Genomic DNA, 25827 nt, shown 5'->3' with positions numbered 1-25827 from the left:
GTTCTCTGGATAACAAAGTCAGAGAGTGTTGCTGTTCTGGATGCTTTCCCCTGAGGCGCCGAGCACGCACCCGGCCACAGCCCAGACCTACCTGCCAGCGCCTTTATTTCACCAGGCCTCTGACAGGCACAAGCTCCAGCCTCTGAAAACAAACATATTCCCCGTAGAGATGATGCCCGGGGCTTCAGGGATCAGCCTCTTGGAGGAAGGCAGGCGGGGGTGCTCTTGTGTCCCCCTCAGGGCCGACTGGATTCCAGACTTCCCCACCTACCTGGTGACCTTGGGTGACTCATGTTGCCTCTCAGAGTCTTCACTTTGTTGTCTGCAAAATGGGTCTAATTATATTATGCCACCTCCAGGGGCAAGCAATCAGGGAGCAGCACAAAGGCAGGTTCGGATGGGGGGAGGGAGAGGGTGAGGGAGGTAGGGGATTTCAGTAAATGGCCTATGGTTGTCATCAATGTACTTTCAAAAGTATGGAAAAATGTAAAGGAGAAAAGAAAGGTGACTCCTAAACTGAACGAACAGCAGAGACAGCACTTGATAATCTCTCTCCTTCCTTCCCTCTCCCTATATTCAGTGGCATTGAGTCCATTCACATCGTTGTGCAGCCGTCACCACCATCATCTCCAGAACTTTCTCATCTTCCCAAACTGAAACTCTGCTTGCATTAAACTCTAACTCCCCATCCCTCCCCCTTTCCCTGGCCGCTGCCGACCACCAGTCTACTTTCTGTCTCCATGAATTTGACTATTTTGTGCACTTCATATAAGCGGAATCAGACAGTATTTGTCCTTTTGTGACTGGTTTCTTTCACTCAGCATAATGTCCTCAAGGTTTACCCATGTTGCAGCCCGCGTCAAAATTTCCTTCCTTTTTAATGCTGAATGGTATTCTATTGTGTGGATAGACCACATTTTATTTATCCGTCCATTCATCTGTTGATGGATTTTGGATTGCTTCCACCTCTTGGCTAGAGTGAGTAATGCCGCTACGAACATGGGTGCACACATATCTGTTTAAATCCCTGTTTTAAATACTCTTGGTTTATATCCATAAGTGGAATTGCTGGATCTTATGGTAATTCTGTATTTAATTTTTTGAGGAACTGCCATATTGTTTTCCACAGGGGCTGCACCATTTTACATTCTCGCCAGGAATGCACAAGGGTTCCAATTTCCACTTTCTGGCCAACACTTGTGTGTTTGTTTATAATAGCCATCCTAATAGATATGAAGTGAAAGATAGGAAGATTTGCATTTCCCGAATGATCGGTGATCTTGAGCTTCTTTTCATGTGCTTCTGGCCATTTGTATATCTTCTTTGGAGAAACGTCTATTTAAGTCTTCTGCCCATTTTAAATTGAATTCTTTGTTCTTTGATGTACCTAGATTTATAGAGGGCTCTTCTCGCCTTGTATATGGGGAACATCTTTCCTTGTAGATAAATGAACATATATGTTCACAGTGTCCCACCAGGTCTTCTGCTTCCCCCCTGTGCCCTCGCTCTTGAAACAGGGGGTCGTGTAGTGGTTAAAAACACAGACCCCACCCCACGCCTTACCGGCTGTGAATGAATTCCTGAGCAAATGGCCTTCTGTCTACATCAGTTTCCTCATGTGTAGAATGGAGATTTTGTATGCTCACCATATATGTTGTGTGGATTAAATAAGTCAGTGTATGTAAAACACTCAGAACCCTACTCGGAGCACAGGAATTGCCATGGGAGAGTTACCTGTGCTGCTTGTCGTTTGTTCGTCATTCTGCACAGTGGGTCTCAGTTTTAGTTGAAAGACAAACCAGAATCTCAGGCAGAAGGCAGACTCCTGGGTGTGCTGACAGAAGAGAACCTCTGACTCCCACCTCCATCGTTGACAGGTGCTCACAGTGACACATGCCCAGAGCTGCCTACGCATTTCCCAGCAACTAGTCCCATCCTTACATGACCCCCTATTAGGTGGGCAATGCTGTCCTCTCCATCTGTAGCTGGGAAACCTTAGGAAGATCAAGTGACTTATCCAAAGTCACTTGGCTTCAGGGGGCCTGACCAGGATGTGAAACTAAGAGCCACAGGATATCAGAGCCCTATCCTTACGCAGCCCTGTGGGGGTCATAGCTTGTCCTGACCTTGAATTGCACTCTGTGACAAACCAGAATTTATATCTTGATTGTGGTGGTGGTTACATTACTATATATTTGTCAAAATTAAAAAGGATGACTTTTACTGAATGTAAACTGTGCTTTAATAAAAAAATAGGAAAAATAGGTTACACAATTTCCATGAACTTTTTTGGGTTTGTTTTAGTTTGAAGGCATTTAATGACATTTATTGTGCTGTTTGCTTGGTAAGAAACCTTCACCTTGGAGATGTGGAAATATCAGCATGTACCCAACCAGCATCGCCGTTCCTGGGAAGACGTGAGCCTGTTGAGGATTCCACGTGCTTGTGGCAGAGATTCCAGGCTGGGCTTTCCTGGTTCCGAGGAGCTAACTCTGCAAGTCTGACTTGAAGCAAACACCTGCCAGAGAGCTGGGAGGCTGCATCCTCCCGCCTGCCTTAATTCCGAGTGCTGTGACGGAACTCAGAGGCTCATCTCTTCTACCTTTAAATACTACCTTTCTTTGAGATTAGAAAAGTACCATCTGACTCTGGCTCACGTAAAACTAACTTAACCTGAGGGGGTCTCTGGTGCTGCAGTTATGTTCTGGAAGCCTTTGTAATTGCACCTTTGCTTTACGGGAAGGACCTTTGCAGAGAAGAATCACCCGTGTGATCATGCATGTGTGTTGGAGAGAGACAGAAACAAGTTGGCAAAGAGCTCTCCTGGTGGCCCTGTCTTCATCTCTGGAACGCTTTACTCAGACCCCCATGCTGGCCGGCTCTGCCCAGGCAGTGGGCGGATAGCTGGTCACTGCTCCCACCGTATCAGGGGATCTGCTGGTGCCCTCGGCCCAGTCCCATGCCTGCTCAGCTCCTCGGCATCTTCTGCCCTCTCTCTGCGTCCCTGAACTGCTTCTGGTCTGCCCCAGCCCCGCTCTGTGCCAGCTTCTCACCAAGCCTCTCCTGCTCCTCTCCCACCTCTCTGTGACCTTTCTCCGGATGCTTAAGGCATTGGTGGTTCAACAGTAGAATTCTCGCCTCCCTTCCTCCGGACGCCTTGTCTGTTTCCCTCTGAGCATAACTCCCACTCTGCTCTAATTTCTGGAAAGGGACTTTCAACGCAACCTGGGTGGGCATTTCAAGGACGTGGGGCTGTGAAATGCACGTTGGCAGGAGAGGGAATACTTGGGTGGCTTTTGAAGGCAATTTTGTTGAATTAGTATTGCTGGCATTAAACACATGCGCGCATGCACACAAACACACACACACATTCATTCTACTAGCCCCAGATTTAAACAAGTTCAATATAAATGTGATGGAGGGTAACCATGAATATATCTTTACATATTAAATATTTAAAAATGAAATCTCATTTTCTGATGCACTACTGGTTATATCTTCTTGATTCAAAAATAGGTTAGGAATTTTGGAAGGTGATGGAATTGTTTTATATCTTGATTGTGCTGGTGGTTACACAGTTATATACATTTGTCAAAATCAAAAAGGATTAATTTTACTGAGTAAACTATGCCTTAATAAAAAGATGGAAAAAACAATAGGTTACAAAATGAAGAATTCAATGGATTTGACAGATATTTCAGCCACAGGACATCAACAATCTATTGGCAACATTTTTTCATTTCATTAACTGACTCAGTGGTTATTCTGAAACCTTGGAAAGGACCAATGTCCAATTCTAAATACAGACCACCAGGCTGGGGGCACACACTCTTTTTGTCTTTTCAGTTCTCCTTCCTCTTCTGGGGTCCATACTCCCTCCTTCTGGGGAGCTTATCCTTCCCTATGTGAACCAGTGGTTCTAGAGGGGCTGACCATCAGAGCAGCCTGCCCTCGGGCCATGGGGTTGGGCATAAGACCCTGCAGAGCCAGTCAAAATGTTTCCCCTGGAGAAGGGTGGTGGGGGGTTAGTTAGGGAGTTAGGGATTGACATGTACACACTACTATATTTAAAATAAATAACCAACAAGGAAAAAAAATGTTTCCCCTGGAGGTGCGGGGGGCTGGTCTTCTGGGAGGGTACAGCCACAGCTGTGAACCAGAAAACTCTTGGTGGCCAAAGCCCTTGCCAAGTGACAGGAGACAAGATACAGGTGAGGGAGATGGAACTCATGCACCAGGAGAAATAAGGACCAGAGAAAGAGTCCCAGCAGGGCCCTGCCCAGTCCTGCTTGGGTCCTCAGATCTGCTCCAAAGCAATGGTGGTACGGGTGTGATGGACAGGTATGTCAGAATAAGGTGGAACCTCTAACAACTATGGCGACAGGGAAGGTGGACTGAGAAACAAAAAGGATGATCAAAGCATGCTTTCTCTCAGAAGAGAGTAGGCGTGATGGAGTAAGAGGGTGGAAAGTCATCTGTCCATACAGTTGGCCCGCTTATGCATAGCTCTGGGTCTGCACCAATCGTGTGGAAGTGGAGCCTCAGGGAGGAGGTGCTGGGGTGACAAGACAAGGACCAGCTGCCGAGCACAGGGAGAGGAGAGGAGGCTGCACGAAAGCTGCAGTGGATGCAGCAGAGACCAAGCTCACCTGCAGAAAGGTGGATTTGTAGTGAAGAACATAAGCTTTTGAAATGTCATCTCAAAATGCAGATAAAAATAAGAAAATTATGAGAGAGAAAATGATAGACAAAGAAGAGAGAGAATGAAGATCCATGAAACCCATGTACAAAAAAGAGAAAATACAAGGCAAATCAAAGTTATAAGAGAAGAAAACTTTCCTAGGCTATTTGAAAATACCGGAATATGCAAATCAAGAAGATTCATCAACTCATTACCAAGAATGTTGCTTATACTCGAATGAACATTTTGAAGAAAAAAGAAAATGTAATAGTAAACAACAAAATAGTGAACATGAAACTTAGAATTGATTATACCATGTTTCTAAATAAGAAGACTAAATATCATATAAATAAAAATTCCTCCTAAATTAATTCAAATTCAAATTCTTACAGGATTTCTCTAACTTCACAAAAATAGGTGCCTCTGGAAAAAGTCATGTGAAAATGGATGAAGAAGGGAAAAGAAAGTTAAGAATGGGAAGGGAAGAGAAGAAAGAGGATCTTACAGCAATTTTCAATCTGCGATATTTAAGTAGATTTCTGGTCATTACAAAGGACCCAGCAGTCATGAGATTTGTTCATGTCTGTTCCAGATACTTAGAACTGCTGAGTTAAACTTAAAATATTGAGCCAAGATAAAAGCAAGAAAGGCAAATCTCCAGTTCCCAGAAATAAAGAGGAAAATCTCAGCTAAAGCAGGAGTTTTGGCTTCATGCTCCAAAGCGGGTGTGGGCTGGAGTTTTTACAGCAATAGAGGCTACACATGACCCTGAGCCCCAAGAATCTGGAATTGCTCTTCTTATCTGAATCTAAGAGATGAGAAATTGGAAAGTTCTTCACCATGCATGAACAGAGAGCAGAAAAATCTCTGTGTTCTGGCCCCAGGTCATGGCCTGGAAGAAAACTTCCTTTAACAAGCTGTGAACTGAGAAGAAACTCAGCCTGTGCTGTGCACAGGTGTTAAACCCAAATTCACATGTCTTCTCTTGGGGTATGAAACACCATGCTGAAAACCAAGTCACAGGTGAGAACTGACTACAGGTAAGTCCAGTGTCAACTGAGGTGGATCACAGAATCCACTCCCCCAAATGGAAGAATTCACACCCAAAGAATAGACTTAACAGAATAATCTGAATGAAACTCTAAACTAAAAATATTTTAAATATTCAAAGAATCAAAGGAAGCTAAGAATGTTTAAAACAAGAGTAGGCATTATGAAGCAAAAATAAACAAATTTGAAATACAATTAAGTAGAAACCTTAGGTTAGTGCATATTTTTAAAAAGCTCCAGTAGCAGACATGATGTAGTTGAAGAGAGAAATAATGAACTGGAAAAATGTATGAAAACTTATTGGCACACAGCACAGAAAGATAAGTCAACATATAAATGAGAAATTGACAGATGTAGAGAATAAAATAAGATGCTTAAATGCATCCAATAAGACTTCTAGAAAGAGAGAATGTTGAAACTTGGGCACAGGTGATATCTGTAGAGATAATGCCTGAATTTTTCCAGAATAGAAGGAAGACATGAGTCAGCACTCAATTTAAAAATATCCTCAAGTCCTAGACAGGATAAATAAAAGCAAATTCACATGAGGACAGAACATAGTAAACTGTTAAATACCAAGGAGAAGGAAAAAATCTGAGAAGCTACCAGGGATAAAAAGACAGACAATCAATGAAGGAATAACAGTGAGACAGTTGTGCCTATCTCATTAGTAGACCAGATGTCAGAGCACAGTGAAATAATATCCCCAGTCGTTACATTGGTCAATTGATCCAGGACAGACAGGCGAAGGAACAGAATAGATAACCCAGAAAGCGAGAAGAGACATGAGTATTTGACAAAGAAGGCATCACAGAGCACTGAAGACTGGGAGGATTAATCAATAATTGTTGTTCATATAACTAGTGAACTATGTAGAAAACCACACTGTATGTCTGCCTTACATGGTCACCATCATTAAGATCAAGGAGTTAATTTTAAAAATAGCAACAGTACAAAATGTGGTATGAATCAGTTAAAAATGTGTTTAGCTTTGCTGATGGTCAAAGAAACACAGATCAAAGCAATAAGTTATCATACTCAAAGATTTTTTTTAAAATGTTAATGTCCAGGGCTGCGGGCAGGGTGGGTGGAATGCCTAGGTATTTTCCAAGGTTTTGGCAGGGGTGGGGTTTCAAACTGATAGAACACTTTTGGAAAGGGATTTGGAAGTACTTATTAACAATGATCAAATGTCCATGGTCTTTGACCCCATAATGCCATGCTGAGTCATTTACTTTAAAAAGATAATCAAAAATGGAGACAATGATTTATGCACGAAGATGTTCGTCACCACCTCATTTATAATCATGAAGTCTGAAAATAACCACAGAGTCCATCATCAGAGATATGTCTTCAAATAAATCATGGAAAATTAAGTGATGAAACATGACACAGTATAAACTGTTTCCTAAGAGTTTTTAATAACAGAAAATGTACATGGGGCAATACTAAGTGAAAAAAAGCAGGTTATGTTACTGCACATAAAAAACGATCACAGCATCTTTTAAAGAGCATGCAGCTGCACAATATTTATTTTTGGTGGTTATCTCTGAGCAGTAAATTGTTGAAGACTTCTTTTCTCCTTATTACACTTTTCTGCATTTTCCACGTTTTCTACCATATGGCTGCTTTATAAGCACAGCAAAATAATGAATGTTTAAGAAAATTAAAGCCCCTGATAAAATGAAAATCCCTTTGACCTGAAGAATGGCTAGGAATGTTGGCTAGGACCCCGGGTCGCTGGTGTCAGAAACCTTTCTCCGGGGAGAAAAGATGCCGTGTGACTCTGAGGAGAGTCCTCATTCTGGAACCCGCCTTTTGGTGAGAAGGTTCTAGAATAGTTAAGTGCCGTTATCCGTTAGGTCTTTGCCCTTGACCTTTGCCTCCTGTCACCTTCTCTCCTTTCCACACAGGACTCACGCTCCGCTCAAAGAATTGTGGCTATTGCAGGAGGCTGCCAGGCGGGAGACCAATTAGTGCAAAGTAAACATTTCTCCACTAGGAAAATGGATGGAGGCCACCAGAGCTCTCCTCCGAAGGCAGAAAACACACGGTTTTGTACGCCCTGGGCAGCCACAACCAGAGATGAAAGAGACAAGAGAACGTCCCGCAGCCTCCTGGGCTGGGGCCGACTGGGCAATTAGACCTCAGCATTTATTTATGGAGCTAATTTTGCATGTATTGCTCCCATTTCCGTCTGCAGATAAAAAGCAGAGATAATGGGCTTGGCGCTGGCCGCGGATGCTTCAGGAGCCCCGTGCCGGGACCGCTTTAAAGCAGAAGGATCCCAAAGAGACTCGTTCTGAAATAGGTCAAAGAATTCACTCCACCACAAACTACACTAACTCCTCACCGCTGCGTCTTCCTGCAACGGATCTGAGAAGGGGATATTTACAGGATTTCCATCATTTATGGGAAGCACTTTTGAAAGGAAAAACAAGGCCGGAGTGATGTATTTTCCTCTTAAAAGCTTACGGCCGCCATCATTTGCCCTGGCCATCCTCATCCTCTCTGCTGCGGCACCAAAGCTCTCCTGAATCTCTACCCCAGCACGTCTGATTCACCACCCACTTTCCTGAATGTGGCTGTCTCAGAGATTATGAAGAGTTAATAGTGAGAAACCCACCTCCCCGACGGTACTCGCAGCCTCTCCAACAAATGTGTGTCCCTTTAAGAGTGTTCTTAGAACTTTCCAACACACCCCTGCACGGAACAGATGGGCCACCCCATCACTTTGGGGGGCAATTGGGAGTTTGGAAATGTACAATGATTTGTTCTCATAATATTTCCTCACCTGTCACTGGATCTGCCATTATTAGCATTAAGGTAAATATTAAAAACAACAAGAACAGCAACAGCAAGAAACCTGAACTCATAACTTAAACACCAGTGGGGTAGTAGCTGATGAAACAAGTCATTATAAAATAAAGTATTTCTGAGCTAATTGAAAAGAGAACGGTCTGTTTTCCGCCCTCAGAAGTAACGACTGCCTCCTCAATCCTGAAATTAAAGTACCAGAGAGAGAAATAGATTACCTAACACGTTTTGAGGTTTAAAGTTAACTTTGTTATTTTAAGAATTTAGAAGGGTATTTTTCCTGCTCAATCACATATCAGCTTCCCCTAGAAGTTTTCAGAAGTCCCCTCATACCAATGGTAGTGCCTCTTCAATTAAAACATATTTAGAGGAAGCACGAAATGATTAGTTAACTCAAAAATACTCTATTAATCAGCTCCACAGGGAGGACTTCTAATACTGATGCAAACATGCCTCATGGAACAGACTCCTTCTCCGCTGTATCTCTCAGGGCATGGGATCAGAACCAATAACTTGAGAAAATAAATATGGCGAGTCCCCTACGAACCTTACAAGCTGGTTTGTGTGACCTTTGTTGCATTAAAAAATAAAATAAAAGGGGCTTCAAACATAGAGTAGCCTTGTGATTTGAAACAGACTAGAAAAATCTAAAAGCCTGAAAGAATGAACAAGGATGGTAAGCCAGTAAATATTTAACCTCAGTTTTCAGGGAAACAAGTCAGTTAGCTTAGGTGGTTGAAAAAGGATAATCTGCTCTTGTATTGGTGCATTTCACCCCCAAGCCAAATAAAGCCCATGCATAGGAGAGACCCTTCCTCTTTTACTTTTGCTCACCTGCCTTCCAAAATGCACGTGCGTGTCTAATTCATTTTCTGTATTAGCTATGTCTCTGAACAGTTGCTAATCATTTTGTGGTGGTGATTATTATAAGCAGAATCTTATCTAAAAAAATAAGCAGAATCTTATCTAAAGGAAGGAATTAAAAGAAACAGCTGCTTGAAAACTTGGTTGTGAATATTTTGTAATGAAGAGTCACCTTGGCTGAAAGCAATCCCCCTTGGGTTCTCTTTTCATTTAGGGGAGGAATAATGACCTTTGAGTTACCTGTCCTGGCAGAAGCAGGTGCTTTGGGGGCATGGCCCGTTGAAGCCCCGCCCACCACGTGGCTGTGATTCTGCAGACCCGCGGAGCGTGGCGTGGACTCTTTGAACAGACCGTCGAGGTCCCTGAAGGTGGGCTTTCCTGGAGTGCCCAGGCAGGGTCAGGCGGAGAGGACCGTTGGCATCTGTGGGGCCTGACGTCCTAACCTGCCCGGGGCTGGAGCGTTCTGGAGCCCTGAGCTCTCTTCTGAGCCCTGGACAGAAAGGCAACCTGGAAGGCTCCAACATAAACAGATTTATACATGACACACGTTCTGAGTTAATACTTTAGTAGCATATAAGACACCTCCATCCCACACCCCAGTAAAAATTTTCCAAAAGTCCAAGTCTGATGCACTTATACGGATGAAGGAGCAAGGGTCCACATTAGGGATGACACCAGCCTTTGGGGGTGGAAGAGCCTCGTAAATCTCAGGGCCATGGCACAAAGTTGACCCCCAGTCAGGTCCAGGGAATAAGCAAAAGGGCAACAGTGTTGCAGCTAAGCAGCCCGAGTCTGAGCCATCCCCCCAAGCTTTTAGATTCAAGTAAATGCTCCAGAGTTCACTGATGCCGAGAGATCTCTGGGGGCTGACACAGCTGCTGCTGTGGGACGGCTCTGGCTCCTCCCTCCCTCCCACTCCCCCAGACTCCAGCCACTGACCCGGAGCATGCAGGGCGATGAAGCTCCTGGGGTGCTGCTCAGAGCCGGGCAGAGGCATGGCGGGACCCCACTCAGAGCAAAGGAAAGGCACTGGCACCCCCGGCCCCTCTTTGCTTCTTCCCTGGAGTGACTTAGCTAACGCTTCCACAGTCGTCTTTCCACACTGTGCCGGGGCTGGGGGTCCTACCTGACACTGAAAGGGCCACATAGGGCATTTGCTAAGTTAAAGCCAGCTACTCTGGAGAGCTATTGAGCAATTCATTTGGAGGTAGAAGTAGGCATTCCCTGGTGGTTGTAAATCAAGATGATTTATCTGCACGTTTAAACACCAGCTGTTGCCATAGTGCACCCCATAGAGTGATGATGGGACCTCTCATGTACCATTGATGTCACAGCCCCATTCACACTCTACGGATTGTGTGGCATTCCGTTTTAAAGATGTAGTTGGTGCCACGGCACACTTCTTAGAAGGCGAATCTTCAGTCTGGGCAGAGCAATGAGATTCCCCAGAGAAACAAAATTCACTTATTTTTTATTATTGAAAGACCTTTCTTTGTCATTTAAAACTTTAATGAAACACAGTGTACACACAGAAGAGGACACATGTAAATATTTACAAGCTAAACACACCTAGGAAACCAGCCACCAGAATTACCAGCACCCAGAAGTCCCCCATGGTGCCCCCTTCCAGGCATTACCCCCGGCTCCCAAAGTCCATGATCATAACTGTTAATCACATAGGTTAGTGTGGCCGCAGTTTTGTTTTTGTTCTTTGTATAAGTGAAATCATGGAGCATATATGCTTTCGTGTCTGGCTTTATTCACCTAACATTATATTTGTGGGATCTGTCAACGTGTAGGGGTAGATTATTCTTTCTCATGGCTGTGTATACTCTCTTGTGTGAATATATCACAGTGTAGACATTAATTTCATCAAGGCTGTGTAGTGTTCTCAATATAGACATTAATGGGCATTTGAGTAGGTACCAGACTGGAGCAATGACAAGGGTGTTGATATAACTAAACTGTTTTGCTGTTAATATACATGTAATTGCAAATTCTAATTCCTTGTGAAAGAGCTGATAAATATAAGATTTCCACTGAGTTGATATCACTGAATATGTTGGCTTTTATAAAATTTTTGATATTCAAGTAACTCTTTTGTTTTTATTGATGAAAAATGATTACAGATACCTAATACCATTGACTTGAATCATATCTCTATTTTCAATAGCCTAGATATGCCTTTTGTGGTTTAAACCAGCATCCATTTGTTACCTCCTAGTTCCTGTGGGTCAGGAACCCAGGCACAGCTTAGCTGGGTTCTCTTGGCTGAGCTGCATTCTCAGTGGGGCTGCAGAGTCCTCTTCCCAGCTCCTCCAAGTTGCTGGCGGAATTCAGTTCCTTGCAGTGGTGGGACTGAGCGCTCAGCACCCAGCAGTTCACAAGAGCTTCTCCAAGGTCAGCAGGAACATCCCTGACCTCTGGAACATCGTTTACAGAGACCACCTGATTAGGTCAGGCCATCCAGGCTAATGGCCTCGCCCATTTGCAGGAGATGGGGATAACACAAGCATGGAGACCATACCAGAGTTTCCCTACTTCAGCTTTCCATCTTCATGTGTCTCTCTGCACCGCAGTTTCAGAGTAGTCAGATTCTTACTTGCTGGCTCAGGGCTCCAAAATACCATGAACCATATTTTTGCTTTTTCAGTTGTTCTCTCTCCCTTCCTGATGCTCCAAGAGTCTTTCAACTCTTTCTGTTTAGAGGACTCCCTTTAGCCTTTCTTTCAGAGCAGGGCTGCTGGCAGTAAATCCCTTTAGTGCTCCTTTGTCTGAGCGTGTCTTTTTCTCCTTCATTCCTAAAGGGTAATTTTGCCAGATATGGAATTCGGGGTTGACAGGTTTTTTATTTCAGCACTTGAAAAACATTGTGCCACGTCACTATGGCTTCCATGAATTCTGTCCAGATACCCAATGTCATTCAAAGTCTTTTTCCTTGGGTAAAGCATCATTTCTCTCTCATTGATTTCAAGATTTTTGCTTTGTCTTTAGTTTTCTAAAGTTTGGTTGTAATGAGGATTGGCATGGGGTTCTTTGAATTTTCTTGTTTGGGGTTTTCTCAACTTCTTGAATCTGAAGGTTTATGTCTTTTGCCAAATTTGGGGAATTACTCAGCCATTATTTCTTTGAATACTTTTAGGGCTCTCCTTTCTCTTCTCTCTTCCTGGGAGTTCAGGGACATAAATTTTCATCTTTTGTTGTAATCTTGCAGGTCCTGAGGCACTTTTTTTTTTTTTTTTTTTTTTGGTCTATTTTTTTCTCCGTTGTTCAGACTGGGGTAATTTCTATTGTTCTCTCTTCAAGTTCACTGACTCTTTCTTCTTCATCTCCACTGTGCTCTTGAGTCCATCCACAGAGTTTCTAATTTTACTCTTTCAGTTGTTGTATTTTTCAAGCATCCATTGTCTTGGATCATATCTTTATTTTAAATAGGTTACATATGACTTTTAAACTGGTGTATTTCTCTCCATGTCCTTCTAGCCCGTATTGCAAACCTTACCTAAGGGAGAAATGCCTTTCAGTGAACACTGTGCACTTTTAAAGCTACAAAACCAGACCTCCAGAAATACCATAAATTCAAATGGGGTGGTCCACCCTGTAGAGAGGGGGGCCCCGCATCCAGAGCTCACTCCATCCACGATTTCCATGCAGTGAGCCTTCGGGGGCTTCTGCTCAGACACGAATCTTCCTGCTGCAGGGCTTGAGGTCCACCTGGGGATCAGATCAGCCCTGAAGTCTTCCTCCCTATTACTAGAGTTGATTCTAATTTAAGGATCCTAAAGGTAGAGCCTGGGATCCTGGGAAAACTCATTTCAGGGTCTGGGTGCCTCTCTCCGACAACAAACAAGACAAACTTCCTTCAGTTGCCAGTCTCCCTACTTTAGTTGAAGCCTGTGGGTCTTAACATAAAAGTGGCTGATGCATCTTGACTTAAATGCAGGAGCTTGAATTCAAGCTCAAACACCCAAATTTGAACTAGAGTGTGATTGATCTCGAGCTGTGAATTTTTAAAGGGTCTGTAGGTCATGTATGCCTGGGGACAACCCAGGAGGCTCGGCTACACTGGCCAGGGGTCCAGACCCCAACTTCTGACAAGCCTGGGGTCCGCTCTCTGGGGAGGCTGAGGCCCCTGGCCTACCTGGTCTGGGCTGTGAACTAGGCCTCTGCTGAGCCCCACTGATGAACTTGCTGGTCCTCTCCATCTGGACCAGCAGGCAGGTGGTCAGAAGAGTCCTCTCCACCTCTCTGCTGTATCAGAGCTCTGGCCACCTCCACCCACTCTATGCCCCAGCCCCTCCCTCTTCCCCTCCAGTGCGTCTAAGAGACTGGAAGGTGACCCCAATGGTTTCTTTGCCCAGCTCATCTGTGTTCTCTGTGTTAGGGCCTGTAATAAGTTTCCTAGGGCTGCCATAACTAAGTATCACAAATTTGGTAGTTTCAAATGCCAACTAAAAATTGGCACTTGCCATCTGCCTCTACAAGAATGAGGCCACTCATTCTTGGCCACTGCAGTCTCTGACCTTCAACACACCCCAGAAGGACTTCAGGGTAAAGGTCAGGAATGGGTCAGTCGAAAAGAAATGTATTCACTCACAGTTCTAGAGGCCAAAACCCCAAAGTCAAGGTGTCAGCGGGGCCACGTTCCCTGTGAAGGCTCCAGGGGAGGCTTCTTCCTGCCTCTTCCAGCTTCCGGTGGCTCCAAGTGTTCCTCAGTTTTTGGCTGAATTGCTCCAGCCTCTATCTCTGTCTTCACACGGCCTCTCCTCTCTCTGTGTCTCTCTTCTTCTGTTTCTTATAAGGACACTTGTCATTGGATTTAGGGTCTACTTGAATAATCCAGGGTGGTCTCATCTTGAAATCTTTATCTTAATCTGCAAAGTCCCCTTTTCCAAGTAAGGTCACATTCACAGGTTCCAGGGGTTAGGACATGGGGACCACCATCCCCCCTACTCCAAGGCCCAATCATGCAGAAGAGCGGAATCTGCTCCAACTCGACCTCTGGAACCTGAATGTCAGCTCTGAAGCAGCTCCTCCCAGGACGGTCCTCTCTTCTCTGGAATTACATGTTCACGGTTTAGTTTGTTCCAGGCCCCTTCCAAGAACAATAGCAGAAGGCCCACAGGCAGGCACGACGGCCTGTTTCATTCTGACAGTCCCCCTGTGTAGCAGGAAGTTTTCACCATCTCCTAAGGCTGATATGATACACCCCAATGATAAAAACGTTGTTTTTTTTTTTTTTTTTTTTTGAAAGTCATCTGGAAATCAGAACAAGAAAGTTCTCAACTTAACTCTGCCACATCTGGGTGCGAGTGATTCATGAAGAAGCAGCCTAGTTCTGGTTTTCATTTCAAGTGATGTTTACAAGCAGTTTAAAGCGGTTGCCTCTCAAAGGGTTCTCTTTAATATACGGCCACTTGCTTCTCACAGAGCCCAGCTTCTCTGTGTAAAAGCAGAATAACATTTTCCACAACCATATCTTAGGAAACATTGAAAGGATTAACAGAACTCCTATTTGCAAATCAATTTCAGATATACTGGTCTGCCCTAGTAGAAGACGTTTGTTATTTCATTTGCTAATTAAAACCATTTCCCTAAAATGTTGCTTTCCTCCCTAATTTGAATAACAAAGAGCCATAGAGATAGAACCACATCTGTTGACTCTTCTCAAATATTTCTGAATATGGGGTGGAAGGAAAACATGAGACACCAAGAGTGTGACGCACAGACACAGAGGAAACGTAGACAAGCTGATGGCAGGCGGTCAAAGCCCCGGCAATGGACGCGTCCATTTCAGCTCTGCAGCCTCCAGTGCAGACCCGGGCCTTGTGTTCACTCTTCCTCCTTTTGTCAGTATTGAATCAGCGTTATCCTGGCCCACGTTCATTTTTAAATATACTTTTTCCTCCCCTCCATCCTCAACTTCAAAATTAACTCCAAAACAATGTTGATTACATTAGAATGTCTAAGGATCAAACAGAAAAGGAAACAGATGGACATGCAACAATTCAGATTAAGTTAATCCCAGGTTAAACCTAAATATGTAAATGGTCTTGCTGAGTACAATTTTTGTAAGGTTTTTAATGGAAACAATGCAAGTGGTGATTCCATATGGCCAAAGAAGCCAACGAAGGTATTGTTTTCACTTCCCATTTCAGCTCTTTGGCATCTTAGACAGCATCGCCCTTTCTGATGCCTTTCTTGTGTCTTGATCTCAGCCACGCCTGTCTGAGTACAGGTAGAAAGTACCACCGACCTGAGAGTGCTTGCAGTTTCTCTGTTCCTCATTCTTGTACCAGGAACCACCTTTCCGGAGGCCAGGGGCTCCGAGTAAACAGCCCCAGACAGAGGGTTCTTGCTTGTAACATGTTTGTTCATGTTTGAAAGCTTGAATAAGAAACCCCCAAAAGGAGACAGCTCTCTGGAGGGGCAGCCATAGGTGTGTGGCATGTGGAGCAGCTCTCCAAGTTCTTTCCTTTAGAAAGATGTCAGAGCAGATGGGGAGAGCTGGACATCTGGGAGATGAAGTGGGTGGGAGGGAGCTTACCTTGGTGCTCAGCAGACTCTCTCCCCCTTCAGGCGGTGGCAGGAAGTCACACCTCCGGGTACTTACCTGGGTGAGTACAAACCACCCCTAGGTTTGTCCTTGGTCCCATCCTTGGTTCCTGTAAACATGGCATATATGCATCCACTGGGACCCCTTCTTTCAGCCTCACAGCCAATGAGTCACTGGTCACACTGCAGCCTCCTGGATATGGACACCAGAGGCCATCTCTGCCGTTTCATTCAGTGCCGTGTGCCAGCTATTGTGCTGGGCCCTTTACCTAGAGCTTCTCATAAAGCCCTTGACACACACACTTCCGCAGGACAAAATGACGATGGGGAGAAGGGATGAGGGGCAGGGTGATGAGAAGGAGGGCAAGGAGGAGGACGAGAGCCCCATTTTAAAGATGAGAAAGCTGGGGCTCACAGCAGCTAGGCAGTTTGTGCTGGAAAGTTGACAATAACCAGGGTCTGGACCAAGCCTTCCTCTCTTTCCTCTCCCAGTCATTCTCTTTCTTTCCTCTGCCTCTGCATCCTGGTCTCATTTAGGCTCACACAACCTCCCTCTCCCCCAGGCTATCCTTGTACCTTTATGGCCAATACCCCTGTTTCCAGTTTTCCTAGTCTAAATCCTCCATCCGTTGTCACCAGAAGCGATTCCTTCTCGAGATCTTTAAGCAGTCAGGCTCAAAGCCTTGACCCAGCCCTGCACCCCTCCTCAGTCTGACCCCTTCCCGCATCCCGGCTTCTTCCCTTCAGCTCCCAATACCAACCTTCCTTCCTAAAGGGATCATTCTACTCCTTTTCCCTCGGAGAACTCTCCTGCCCCTTCCATCATGCGTCTGGTCCGAAATGAGAAACCACTACCTGCCCCACTCCTGGAGGACTTTCCCGTGTGCCCTCCTCCCACTCCCATCCTGCCCATCCCCGGAGAATCAGTGCGTGCCCACCTCCGGAGGTGTCTCCCCCAGCGCTCCGGGACACGAGGGGCTCCCAGCATCCACCCCCATGTCACTCCTGTGCCACGTCAGGGGTCCTGTATGATGCTCTGTCTTTATCTCCACTTAGTCTGAGCCTTGCTGAGGTCAGGGTGTGTGCCCTCCTTCTCTGTCTCCCCATAGCCATTTCTCAGCGTGTTCTTTGAATAGGTAGACCCTTCTCTTACCATTCTGCCCTCGGGGTCCTTAGCAACACAGCTCAGCCTTGCTGCCCTCCGTTGGCGTCCTTCCTGATGTAGGGGGACCACTTTCTAGGACGCTCACCCTTCCTTCTGCCTATCCTGGAGACTCTAAACTGTGCTTCCAGAGCCTTCTGTGTTCTCTGGGTTTCCCTGAGCTGGAGGGATAGGGCTCATATGAGGGGGTCTGCACCTCCACTCCCAGCACCCTATGTCCAACCAGAGCAGGAAGTCTTCTCCACCCCATTTACTGAGCACTTACTAACCTCTCTGGGAAGATGCCTGGTTCAAACACTGGCCCTGCCTCTTACTCTCTGCATGGTCCTTGGGTAACAAATGCAGCTACACCGTTGCTTCCCTTTCCTCGCCTGCAAACAGAGAGAATATCAGCCCTGCCCTGAAGGCTGCAGTGAGAGTGGAAGGAAGCAAGCACAACGAGCTGAAGCTTCATGGGAAGGACAAGCCCATGGGGGCTGTGGCCTTGGTTCTTGCCTCCCTCCTGTTCTCAGAGTTCACAGTCTCTTCGAGGTTACGGCACAACCTTGGCAAGAGTCCTGAGCGAGCTGCAGGCCAAGTCAGCAACCTTCCTTCCTCTGGGAGAAATAGAATCTGCCACTCTTGCTGGGGGCAATTCACAGTGGTGAAACCTTGTGAAAGTAGAGCGAGTGACTATTGGGTGCTTGCTCTGTGCCTGGTGCTGCCCAGCTGGTGCGGGCACCGCACGTGAGCTCAGGCAGCCCCGGAGGCCACACGCTCATCTTTGATCGTGCTGATCTGCTGATGTAGCACTGGAATCAGAGTGCTTCCTCCTGACCCATCTCTCCAGCTCCTGCTAGGCCATCGGCTGGACCGCCATTGTCCCCAACTAGGTGTAGGTTTCTCTTCCAAAGAGGTGAACCAGAGAGATCCCGCATGCTCTTGGCACCAGGGTCAGCTGGGAATCTGATGACATGAAGTGAGATACAGCTAGAGATGGAAGTACGGGGTGGGCTGAACGAGGTTCTGTGTGTAAACAGTGGATCGTTCTTGGGGTTTAAGGAAAAAGACTCAGACTTCAGATAAAACTCACTGGCAAAGTGAGCCAACCACCGTGAAAACAGATGACTTCATCTGTTTGGGGTTTAACTGATCACTGTGGTGTTGAGCACTTATCCATCAGAGAAGTGCTCCCAAGCATGGGGCCGAGGTCGGCAAGTCAGGCTGAGGTTAGTGGTGCCCTCACGCAGGTGGAACTAATCCAGGACAACCTGGAAGAATCTGGGCTCTCATCTGCTTGTTTCTTTGCTTCTTTGTCATATTGTTCTATTTTTCTTTGAGATTTTCTGGACTTTTATCTTCCAAATATTCTGTTGAAATGCTTATTTCAGTAATCACGTGTTGTTACTAGTTTTTTAATTTAATCATTCAGACATTTATTTTTTTTGCAGTATTTTTTAATTTTTATTTTTCATTATTTTATTTTTTAAAATCTAAAAAATAATTTTATTTTTATACAATTCCTAAAGCTTACTTTCCATTTACAGTTATTACAAAATACTGGCTATATTCCCCATGTTGTGCAATACATTTTAAAAAAGAGTTTAAGGGCTCACTTTCATTCTCTGTTCCTTTTTCAAATCATCTTGTCTTGTTTCAAAGATAAAAACATCTCCTCACTCTGAAGACACAAGTTATTTTTTTAGGTTATGGTTGTTCCCTAGATTGTTTCCATTTCTTCTGGTTGTTTTGCTCTAGAGTTCATACTTGACTTGGCATTTTACACGCTTTCTCCTCTCTACCTCATCTCTTGATCTTCCACGTAAAAAGGCTATATTTAAAATCTGGGTCTTAGTTAGTTTTGTATTCTACACATAACGGTATCTAGTAAAAAAATTTTACTGGTTTATACTGGAGATAATGGACTCATTTCCAGTCTATATGTAGCTGATCTAGGCTTAAGCGATAAACTGAATAGAGTTACAGTGGCTGGGAATTAATATGGCTAATTTGGGATTAATCATACTGAGTACAATTCGTGCTGTGATGTGGTTCTATTCATATTAACTAGAGTTTCATGCAAGAGCCACCACCAAAGTATACCCATGTCCCAACTTTCCCCAATTCACAGCAACACACATCTTGCTCACTCAGGTCAGAGCAGCTGGGAGGCTTGGTGTTTCCCACAAGCTCCAGGCACCCTGTCCTGATGCCACGGTGAGGCCACCAGGTTCAAGGCATGAGAACTGTTCTAACCACGTGACATACCCTCCAAGGAGAAATGGTGACCCAGGGAGAGAAACAGAGGACAGATGCTCTACTGAGGGGACAAGGGACAGGGTGATTCGTAACTCTTGGGTCCAAAGTTTTCTTATGCAAAAGCTCCAGAGATTGATCCAGACATATATATTTTTTCATTCAAAATTGCAGGAGAAGCTTGGTAGTTGGGAGCCCTCGGTTCAAACTGATTCCAGCTCTTATTGGCTTCGTGAGCTTGGGAAAATAGCTGGATCTCTCGAGACCTTTCAATGAAAGGATCTAGACCAGCCCATCTGCTCTTAAATGTTATGATGCCGAGGGGTGGCTTGGGGAAGGGACAGAGTGAGAGGGAATGTGGGCAGCGTGCCCACCCTGGCCTCTGACACTCCTTCATCTCCAGGGATCCAGTGTTTCTATCTACAAGGTGTCGTATTAATAACCAAGACTCCCACAAAAGAAGGCTCATCAGAACTTTAAAAAGGAAAGCAGGAAGTCACAATTTACTTCTGATTCCCTCCTGCTCTGCTATCAAACTCTCTCACTGGCTCTTCAAAGCAGACTTTGAAGAGAACATTTTTTTGAACATCTTTATTTGCCCAAAATAGAAAAAAATGATCTCATTTAGGCCAGAGCTGTGATTTCACTTTAGGTTCAGGGGAGGATAAACTAGCTCCTTGGTAACAAAGCCCGTGAAACACACACATGTTCTCTAATAGCCAGTGGACGTTGGCAGAGCCTCTGTCATTTAATTCTACAAAAACACTTTCGGTTCCGTATCGTTAGACTTTAAAAAAGAATGTACAGGGGCTTCCCTGGTGGCGCAGTGGTTGAGAGTCCGCCTGCCGATGCAGGGGACACGGGTTCGTGCCCTGGTCCGGGAAGATCCCACATGCCGCGGAGCGGCTGGACCCGTGAGCCATGGCCGCTGAGCCTGCATGTCCGGAGCCTGTGCTCCGCAGCGGGAGAGGCCACAGCAGTGAGAGGCCCGCGTATCGCAAAAAAAAAAAAAAAAAAAAAAAGTACATCGGACATCATTTCATGTCAAGGACAGTTTAGTGAGCATCTATAGAGGGCGAGCATTTGGTGCATTTTGTGGGGGGTGTGGAGCATGTGTGGTACCTGTGTAAGACGTTTTCCCTCTTTAGGGAGCATCCACCTCGTTTCAAAGACAAGACTACCTCACATCTGAGTATCAGTAGTAATCGTAACGATCTTAATCATAACAGTAGCCTACACTGATCGGACATGAACTGCATCCCAGTTTCTATCCGAGGCATTTTCCCAGGCTCACGCGATGGCTGGCACTCAGGACTCAGTCAACAAATGTGAATTACCGTCTGAGAGACTTCGCTTGTGTGCAGTGCCGTTGGAAGGGGCCAATCCTGACTTGACAGTGACTGAAAAGACCTCGAACATCATCCGGAGCCTGGAAGCAGCTCCAGCACTGGGCCTGAGGTTGCTTGACTCAGCACTCTTGTCTCAGACTCTGCATTGCTTGGCCCGCATCTGCCTTTGCAGCTTAAAGAGGGCTGACCGCCTGCTGGGAGGTCCTACGGCGCTGCACGGTGACAAGAGTGCACCTGAGCCTCCTAAAGGCCCATGCAGCTTGAAAATCACTGGCCAGCAGCCACCGAATCATGTCAGGTTTTGGCAAGACCCATCTCTCTTGCACCAATACCCCAAGCGAGACAGGTTTTCATACCCAGTTCACCTCTGTTATTATTCTAAATGAACTGTCAACTCCTCCTAAAGTTAGCAAGGTTTATTTCGTCATATTCCTCCATTTTACATAGCAGACAGCAGCTCTGAATGTCAAAGCTAGAGCAAGACAGAGTAATTTTTAAATGAACAATAAACCAGTTAGATTTCTCTGTGGCAAGAAATGTCACAGCTTCCTTTACCCCAGGTCCTACAATGTCCTAGTAACTATTTCCTAAATTATTTCTTTAATGTGCCTGGAGGTTGGTATATTGAAGAAATGGCTCTAGGGCAAATATGTAAGCAGCATCGGAAGGATGTGGAATGGAGTTTCTCTGCACTCCTCGTGCCTTGTAGAACCACGGCTGATATAAATCCAGGGCATCAAGGACAAGCCCAACCAGATCTTTTTGGAGTAGATTTTGATAGTGAAAGAATAATTATTGATCTTAATGAGGCTTTATGACAGTCCATCAAAACCATTGTCCTATTTGGTCAGAGGCCTCCCATGGGGGCCTGGCTAGGGTGACTCTTAGAAGGAAAATGAAGCAAATACAGCAATTTAAAAAATCCAATTGCCTGGTGGGACAGGGGCTCTCCAGGCCAGACTTCAACTAGAAAAGCAAACAACATTAATGAAGCTGCAAACACCAAGCCATTCAGCCCCAGAACTTTGGACTTATCTTAGGTGATTAATCCAGAAGGGAGCTGGAGTAGTTCCCCATGGCTGCTGTAACCAGTTACCACAAGTATACAGGCTTTAAATAGCACAGTTTTATTACCTTATAGTTCTAGAGGCAGGAAGTCTGAAACGGGTCTCATGTGGCTAAAATCAAGGTGTCAGCAGGGTGCTCTTCCTTCTGGAGACTCCAGGGGAGAATCCATTTCTTTGTCTTTTCCAGCTTCTAGAGGCTGCCTGCGTTCCTTGGCTCATGGCCACATTGCATCACCCAGCCTCGGCTTCTGTTCTCCCATTTCCATCTCTCTGACTCAGACCGTCCTGCCTCCCTGTTATGGAGGAGCTCTGTGATTATACTGGACCCACCAAAATAATCCAGGTTAATTTCCCCATCACAAGACCCTTGACTTAATCACATCTGCAAAGTCCCTTTTGCCATGGAAGGTGAAGTATTCACTGGTTCTGGGGATTACTACATGGATGTGTTAGGGGGCCATTATTCTGCTTCCATAGGAACCGTGTTCTAAGCCAGAGGATGGGGTGACATTCCTTCTGGGAGCGGAATCATGGGAAGTGAAGTTCTGTGTTAGTCATGGGGCCCACCTGAGATCACTTGTGGAGAGGGAACAAGGTCATTAATGGAACAGCCTGGAAATCTCAAGGTAGTACATGTGAGAATGAAAATGGAACAATATCTAACACCTACATCATGCTTCACTCTTTTGCATTATTTTTCTTAATCATTACAACAGCTTATTGGAGTATATACCATTATCATCCCAATTTATAGAAAAGGAAATTGAGGCTACAAAATGTTAAGTTACTTGCCCAAGATCACAACTCTGTGTACATCTGTCGTAAGTGGTAGAGTCTGAATACAAACTGAGGCCTGAATGCTCATTTTCCTCTTTTATGGTGACTTTAAATATTTTGGAATCATGAAAGCAGAAGTTCTATCTAATGCAATAAGACAAGAAAAGGAAATTAAAAGTATATAGTATGGGAGGCAAGAGAGAAATCTGTCTTTGTTTGCAAATGACATGAATGTTAATGTAGAAAATCCAAAAGAATCTACCAAAAAAAAAAAAAAGACCCTCTTGGAACCAATCATTGATGAATTATAATGAGGTTGTAGGATACAAGGAATTCAATCACTTTCCTATACCCCCACCATTGAACAAGTGGAATTTTAAATTGAAAACACAATACCATTTACATTAGCACCTCCCAAATATGAAATACTTAGGTATAAATCTAACAAAATATGTACAAGATCTATATGAAGAAAACTTTGATAACAGAAATCTAAGAACCAACTAAATGGAGAGATAGTCTATGTTCATAAATAGGAATATTCAATATGGTGATGATGTCAATTCTTCCCAAGTTGATCTATGGATTCAAAGCAATCCTAATGAAAATCTCAGCAAGTTCTTTGGTGGTAATTAACAACTGATTTTAAAGTTTATATGCAGAGACAAAAAACCCAGAATAGCCAGTACAATACTGAAGAAGGACAAAGTTGGAGGGCTGACACTACTCAATTTCAAGACTTCCTATAAGGCGATAGGAATCAAGACCGTGTCTTACTGGCAAAAGAATAGACAGATAGATCCATGGAATAGAAGGGGGAGCACAGAGAGGCTCCATAAATATAGTCAACTGATCTTTGATAAAGGGGTAAAGGCAATACCAATACGATGGAGCAAAGATAGTCCTTTCAGTAAATGGTGCTAGAACAATTGAACAGCCACATGCAAAAAAAGCTGGACCTAGGCCCAGGGCTTGTACCCTTCACAAACATTAACTCGAAGTAGATCATAGACCTAAATGTAAAATGTAAAACTTTGAAACTCCTAGGAGGTAAAATAGGATAACACCTGGATGGCCTTGGGTATGGTGATGACTTTTTAGGTACAACAGCAAAAGCACCATCCATGACAACAAGACTTGACGTGCTGGACTTAACTGAAATTAAACACTTCCGCCCTGCACAAGACAGTGTCAAAAGAATGAGAAGACAAACCACAGACTTGGAGAAAACATTTGCAAAAGAAACATCTGATAAAGGACTGTTATCCAACATGTCCAAAGAACCCTTAAACTTCAACACTAAGGTAACAGTCAACCTGATTACAAAATGGACCACGATCTTAACAGACACCTCACTAAACATGTACTGGTGACAAATAAGTAGAGATGCTCCCTAGATAGGTCACCTGGGAAATGCAAAATTAAACAACAATGAGATATCACTACACACCTATGGCCAAAATCCAGAACTCTGGCAACACCAAATGTGGCTGAGGATGTGGAGCAACAGGAACTCTCATTCATTGCTGGTGGGAATGCAAAACGGTACAGCTGGTTTTGAAGACAGTTTGACAGTTTCTTAAAAAACTAAGCATACGCTAACCATAGGATCCAGCAAACACACTCCTTGGCATTTACTCAAAGGGGTTGAAAACATGTTCACACAAAAACCTGCACACAGATGTTTATAGCAGCTTTATGCATAATTGCCAAAAAGTCCTTCAGTAGGTGAGTGGACAAATAAACTGTGGTGCATCCAGACAGTGAAATATTATTCAGTGCTAAAAAGAAATGAGCTTTCAAGCAATGAAATGACATGGAGGAAACTTAAATGTGTATTGCTAAACAAAAGGAGCTAATCTGAGAAGACTACATACTGTATGACTCCAACTTATGTTATTCTGGAAAAAAAGCAAAACTGTGGAGACAATGAAAGGATCAGTGGCTGCTGGTGGTGGGGGAGGGGTGAGTAGGAGGAACACAGATGATCTTTAGGGCAGTGAAAATACTCTGTATGATACTACAATTATGGATACATGTCATTGTTCTCTTGTCCAAACCCGTGGAATGCACAGCACCGAAAGTGAACCTTACGTAAAGTATGGACCTTTGGGTAACGATGATGAGCCCCTGTAGGTCCATCAGTTGTAGCACATGTACCACTCTGGTGGGGAATGTGGATAATGGGGGAGGCTGTGCATGTGGTGGGCAGAAGGTATATGGTAATTCTCTTCCTCTCAATTTTGTTGTGACCCTAAAACTGCTCTAAAAAATAAACTTAAAAAATAAAAGAATTGTGAAAGCATCCTTTCATTTTTCATTATTGCTTTCCAATGGAAAGTCCTTACTGGAAGGAGTCTTCAGGTTCAGACCCTCAGATACTGGAATGAAGCACTTTGCCTGTGATGCAAGGATCTTTCGCCCATGATTCATGACGCCAACAATTTCCTGCTGATTCCTCTAAGTTTAAATCAGTTTGACAATACGCATTTTCTGTTTCATGTGTTCTTCAGATCCAGTCTCTTCACAGGACCATGCTTCATGATGTAAGCCCCAGACAATGCAAGTCTGTAAAGTATGATTAATGTGCCATGTGTCAGAGAAAGGATCAAAGGTTGTGTGTGTGCGTGCTCTAATATGGTAGGATGTCCTTCCAAAAGTTCAGGGCTCTGGGGCTCCCTTCCCTACGGAGAAGAGGAGGGGGGGAACACAACTCCACTGAACAAAAGAGTCGAAGGAAAATGTACATCGTATGAAACATTTTTATGATCCAAAAAGATAAGGAATGCCGGAATGAAGAGAAGGAAAGAGCCAAAGGATAAGCGTGAGTTGTCATGTGACCAGCACTAAGCACCCCTCTCTGTTCATCTGGAAAGAAGTAAAGATGCTCCATGGCTCCTGGGTCTGTACAGAGCCCCAACTCAGAGCCACCCTCGACATCCAACAAGTATGGATTTCAGGATAAATCCTCAAATGTGTGGGCCAGCTGTCCCATTCAATGCAGACTCTACATGTGAAAGTTCTGCTTCTCTGGGCTCTGGCTTCATCGTGGCAGTGCTGAGCTAGCCTATGTTCAGGTCCAGGAGAAGCCGGGCCACTTGAGTCAGCCCCCAGGAAGGTACCTTGAGACAGGGTGGACCAAGTAGGACCCTTCCCCAAGGCTGCTTCCAAGAAAAGCGTCATGGCCAAAGAGGGTGAGGGTCAGCGCTGAGCAGTCATTGCTCAGGGTGAGGATGGGACCAAGCAAGCCGTTGGGGGTTTGGAGAACAC

Source organism: Mesoplodon mirus (genome assembly GCF_964341445.2).
Source record: "Mesoplodon mirus genome assembly, chromosome: 8".
Classification (NCBI taxonomy): Eukaryota; Metazoa; Chordata; class Mammalia; order Artiodactyla; family Ziphiidae; genus Mesoplodon; species Mesoplodon mirus.
This window is presented reverse-complemented; position numbering follows the sequence as displayed.